We start from the raw sequence: 6,000 nt of genomic DNA on the forward strand, positions 1-6,000 counted from the left end.
TTTCTCTGACTCTGGCCATAAGATGAACGATCTGAGGGTTGCCATACTCAAAGGTAATCTTAAAACCCCGAAAGAGAGACGGTTGCATGAATACAAATTTATGCAACTGTTCGGGACACTTAGCAGTGGCCTAAACAGAGATCGAAATTTTATGAGTCATTACTGACACTAGCGAACTCTCTTCCCATGAGCGCTAAAGGCCATGTCTGTACATACTGTGCTATATGTATGCACACACAGCTGTCTCTCACACATACTAATACTCCTTATTTTTCCATCCATATACACCAATAGGGACCAAATAGTATCCACACACACTTTTAGTTGTGCTACAAACTCTCACATTTCCACACCCACCCACACCATTTATATCCCTCTCACTCCACACACACCTTGTGTAGAGCACTGTTTATACTGTGGGCTCTCCATTCATTTTTATTCACACTGATACACATACACACTTTTTCTTCACTTGCTTTCAGTTACCCTTTGACACCTCCAGCCATAAAACACATCCACACCGGGGGAAGGAGAAGCACAGATAACATTCCAAGAGACACTGTTTTTAAGTTATCCTTGCTTCATTCATTGTAACATCGCCGGAAGAAGAGATCAGTGTATCTCGAAAGCTCGCACAAATAAAAGCATTTCGTTAGCCACAGAACGGTATCATCTATTTATTTTTTGATTATATATATATATATATATATATATATACACATACAGATATATATATATATATATATATATATATATACAGTGCTCGACAAATAATGATAACCATTCGCCCGTTGCGAGTGGATTTAGGCCGCTGGCGAGCCGTGCTGCAGCTCTATGAATTCCCCTGCTCCTGCCAATTTTTTTTTTTTTTTTTAATAAATAAATAATCTCCCTCCCTGATTGGGTTAACGCGGGGAAGAGCTCCTTCCCCTGATCTCCTCCCCCTCCTGATCTCCTCCCGTAAGTCAGGGGGAGCCCGGCCGGGTGCCTGTTCATTACATTTTAAAAAAAAGTTAAAAAAAAAAATGGCGGCGATTTCCTTGGTCCCGGCGCGCATGCACAGGGCAAGCAGGGTGTCCTGCCCTCTGTGCTGCCTGTGGGCCCTCTGTGCTGCCTGTGGGCCCTCTGTGCTGCCTGTGGGCCCTCTGTGCTGCCTGTGGGCCCTCTGTGCTGCCTGCCCCCCCCAGCAACCCAGAATCCCCCGCACCCTCACCCCCCCCCCGCTCCCCACGTGGGACGGAGGGGGAAGCCCAAAACAAGCGCCACGCGCAATCTAGCCCCCTCCGCTCCCTCCCCCCTCCGCTCCCTACGTGGGACGGAGGGGGAAGCCCAAAGCAAGCCCCGCGCGCAACCCACGTGGGACGGAGGGGGAAGCGCCAACCCAGCTTCCCCCGTGCGCGCCTCCTGCGCGCCTCCTGCGCGCCTCCTGCGCGCCTCCTGCGCGCCTCCTGCGCATGATCTCCCCCTAATCACCTGCCCCCGATCCCCGCTTGGTGTTCGGGGAGCGTGCTTCGGGGGGGAGGGGCCTGCTGCCTTAAGGAGGGGCCTGCTGCCGTGCGGAGGGGCCTGCTGCCGCGTGCGACCCGGTGAGTGTGTGTGTGAGTGACAGAGTGAGTGTCTGTGAGTGAGTGTCTGTGAGTGAGTGAGTGTCTGTGAGTGTGTCTGAGTGAGTGTGTCTGAGTGAGTGTGTCTGAGTGAGTGTGTCTGAGTGAGTGTGTCTGTGAGTGAGTGTGTCTGTGTGTGTGCCTGTGTGTGTGTCTGTGTGTGTGTCTGTGTGTGTCTGTGTGTGTGTGTGTGTGTGTCAGAGCGAGTGTGTGTCTCTGAGTGTTCTGAGTGAGTGTTCTGAGTGAGTGTGTCTCTGAGTGTGTCTCTGAGTGTGTCTCTGCATGAGTGTCTCTGCGTGTGTGTCTCTGCGTGAGTGAGTGTGCCTGTGTGTGTGTGCCTGTGTGTGTGTGCCTGTGTGTGTGTGCCTGTGTGTGTGTGTGTGCCTGTGTGTGTGTGTCTGTGTGTGTGTGTGTGTGTGTCTGTGTGTCTGTGTCAGAGTGAGTGTGTGTCTCTGAGTGAGTGTGTCTCTGAGTGAGTGTGTCTCTGAGTGAGTGTGTCTCTGAGTGTGTCTCTGCATGAGTGTCTCTGCATGTGTGTCTCTGCGTGAGTGAGTGTGCCTGTGTGTGTGTGCCTGTGTGTGTGTGCCTGTGTGTGTGTGCCTGTGTGTGTGTGTCTGTGTGTGTGTGTCAGAGTGAGTGTGTGTCTCTGAGTGTCTCTGAGTGAGTGTGTCTCTGAGTGAGTGTGTCTCTGAGTGAGTGTGTCTCTGAGTGAGTGTGTCTCTGCGTGTGTGTCTCTGCGTGTGTGTGTCTGCGTGAGTGTGTCTGAGTGTGCCTGTGTGTGTGCCTGAGTGAGTGTGTGTCTCTGAGTGTCTCTGCGTGAGTGTGTCTCTGCGTGAGTGTGTCTCTGCGTGAGTGTGTCTCTGCGTGAGTGTGTCTCTGCGTGAGTGTGTCTCTGCGTGTCTGTGAGTGTGTGTGTCTGTGAGTGTCACCCTCTCCCTGTGTCGCCCTCGCCTTCTCCCTGTGTCGCCCTCGCCCTCGCATTCTCGCCCTCGCACTCTCTCTGTCTTTGTCTCACATTCTCTCTCTCTGTCTCTCTTTTTCTGTGTCTCTCTTTTTCTGTGTGTCTCTCTTTTTCTGTGTGTCTCTCTTTTTCTGTGTGTCTCTCTTTTTCTGTGTGTCTCTCTTTTTCTGTGTGTCTCTCTTTTTCTGTGTCTCTCTTTTTCTGTGTCTCTCTCTTTTTCTATGTCTCTCTCTCTCTGGCCGAGTCCATAGAAGGACAGGCCGCGCTGAGCCGTGCGGACGCTCCGTGCTGAGCCCCTGCATACTCAATGAGGATGCCTTGAGAGGGGGCTCACGCGAGCGTCCGCAGGCGTGCTGAGGCGCTGGATTTTTCAGCCGACAGCAAAACTGTTTTTCAGAGCACAGTCGGCTGAAAACATCCAATCAGCGCGGAGCAGCGTCAACGTCACGGCGCCATGACGTTGACGTCAGTGCGTCGCGGGGGATTGGCCCAGCGACGTCACTGCCCCGCCTCCGTCAGTCTCCCCCCGTCTCCCGATCGCGCCCGCTGGCTCGCCTGCATGGGCATGAAATCGCGCAGATTTCAGCAGGCGAGCCTCAGCGTCAGCGCGGTTCCGAACTGCTCACCCCTCTATGGCCCCAGCCTTAGTCTCTCTCTCTCCGTCTCTCTGTCTCTCTCTATCCGTCTCTCTGTCTCTCTTTATCCGTCTCTCTATCTGTCTCTCTCTCCCACCCTCTCTTTCTCTCTCCCACTCTCTCTCTCTCTCTCCCACCCTCTCTCTCTCTCTCCCACCCTCTCTCCCTCTCTCTCTCCCACCCTCTCTCTCTCTCTCTCTCCCACCCTCTCTCTCTCTCTCCCACCCTCTCTCTCTCTCTCTCTCTCCCTCCCACCCTCTCTCTCTCTCTCACTCACTCACTCTCGCTCTCACTCACTCTCGCTCTCACTCTCTCTCACTCTCTCTCTCTCACTCTCTCTCACTCTCTCTCACTCTCTCTCACTCTCTCCCACTCCCTCTCTCCCACTCCCTCTCTCCCACTCCCTCTCTCCCACTCCCTCTCTCCCATTCCCTCTCTCCCACTCCCTCTCTCCCACTCCCTCTCTCCCACTCTCTCTCTCTCCCACTCTCTCTCTCCCACTCTCTTCTCTCCCACTCTCTCTCTCTCCCACTCTCTCTCTCTCTCTCTCTCTCTCTCTCTCCCACTCTCCCTCCCACTCTCTCTCTCCCACTCTCTCTCTCTCCCACTCTCTCTCTCCCACTCTCTCTCTCCCACTCTCTCTCTCCCACTCTCTCTCTCTCCCTCTCTCTCTCTCCCACTCTCTCTCTCTCCCTCTCCCACTCTCTCTCCCACTCCCTCTCTCTCCCACTCTCTCTCTCTCCCACTCTCTCTCCCACTCTCTCTCCCACTCTCTCTCTCCCCCTCTCTCTCTCTCCCTCTATCTCTCTCTCTCTCTCTCTCTCTCTCTCCCACTCTCCCACTCTCTCTCTCCCACTCTCTCTCTCCCACTCTCTCTCTCCCACTCTCTCTCTCTCCCACTCTCTCTCTCCCACTCTCTCTCTCCCACCCTCTCTCTCTCTCTCCCACCCTCTCTCTCTCTCTCTCTCCCACCCTCTCTCTCTCCCTCCCACCCTCTCTCTCTCACTCACTCACTCTCGCTCTCACTCACTCTCGCTCTCACTCTCTCTCACTCTCTCTCTCTCTCACTCTCTCTCACTCTCTCTCACTCTCTCTCACTCTCTCCCACTCCCTCTCTCCCACTCCCTCTCTCCCACTCTCTCTCTCCCACTCTCTCTCTCCCACTCCTCATCCTCATACCGTCCCCGCCCTCCAGTGCTGCAAAAAATACACAGGAATAAAAAGAGACAATATAATATCCTCTAACCCCTTAATCACCTTAGCGGTTATTAACCACTATAGTAATTAAGGGGTTAACCCACCCTCACGCAGTACCCACTCGGGAGGCCTAACCACCCTCGCCCACTACCCACCCGTGAGGCCTCACCACCCTCGTCCACTACCCACCCGTGAGGCCTCACCACCCTCACCCACTACCCACCAGGGAGGCCTAACAACCTACCCATGGGGACAATAACCCCTTCACCCACCCCCACTATCCTCAATGAAAATACTACACAGAACAGTCCCAGTACCCACCTCCTAGGCCCCACAATAAACATTACCATATTTAACAAATATTAATACATAACCCACCCCCTGTGGCCCCCCCCCCCCCCATAAAAACATGATTTATTATTTTACATGCAGGCTTAATACCCCAGGCCACGGGAGTCCCAGGTGGTCCTGAGGGGTGTCCGCAGTCCCCAGAGTGCACCATGGTGGTACCCACGGGTGTTTGGGTGTCTCTGGGTGGTCTCTGCTAGGTGCCATGGGCCTCAAGGTGGTTCCCGCGGAACACAGTGGGCCCCAATGGGGTTCACGGATGGTCCTGCAGGTGTCTGGGGTCCCAGGCTCATCTCCACAGGTGTCTGGGGCCATCGGGTGGTTCCCACTGGTATCTGGAGCCCTCAGGTGGTTCCAATGGGCCCGCGGGCCCCCACAGCTGTGGGGCCCCCAGTTCTTCCCCGCAGGTGTCCCCTGTGGGTCTGCAGGTGGTCCCTGTTGGCGTCCGGGGTTCCTTGCTTGGATCCTCCCGCAGAGGGTCTTTGTTTTCTGGACTCAGTACTCCGCCCTTCCCCGGCCACTTAGCACCCCGTCACCTGTCAACATCCCATCTCCTCTTTGAACTTCATACTCTATGCAGACTTGCTGGCACCTTAAGCATATGCCCTTGCTGAATGCATAGAGCCTTATAATAAAGTGTAAAACACAGAATACATATTTTAATACATGGGGATCTTGGGGAGACTCATGACTGTAAGGGACATAGGACTGAGATATTGGGGCTCAAAAACCAGGAGTCTGGGAGACACTGGGCAGCCATGGTGTAATTCCACCCGCTTACCAGCAAATCATGCCTGCTCACTGGGTAGAATAAAGGGACTACCGGTAACTCTGGCCCTCGAACTCCTGCAAACAAAATAATTGTATTCTTACCCAAATATTTCACCTAAAACTTACACACAGAAATTTTCATGAGTCTGGGGCATAGGGAACATGAAAAGTGGAAAAGCAGAGTCACTTTAACTTTTCATGCAATTATACCTGGCCCCTAAGGAATTGAAGGGGTTAAACCCAACTACCTGGTTTGTTGGGGGTAGGGGGTGTGGGTGAAAGTGGTAGTTGCACCGGGTGTGGATGATTAGGCCTACCGGAAGGGTTGCGATAGTTACATATTTACATAGTAGATGAGGTTGAAAAAAAGACATGCGTTTTACATACAAATTCTTGGAGTCAGGAAGGAATTCATTTTTCCCCTTAATGGGGTTTTTTGTTTGCCTTCCTCTGGATCAATAAGTAAGTATAGATATAGGATAAA

This window comes from Ascaphus truei, assembly GCF_040206685.1.
Source record: "Ascaphus truei isolate aAscTru1 chromosome 6 unlocalized genomic scaffold, aAscTru1.hap1 SUPER_6_unloc_2, whole genome shotgun sequence".
Taxonomy (NCBI): domain Eukaryota; kingdom Metazoa; phylum Chordata; class Amphibia; order Anura; family Ascaphidae; genus Ascaphus; species Ascaphus truei.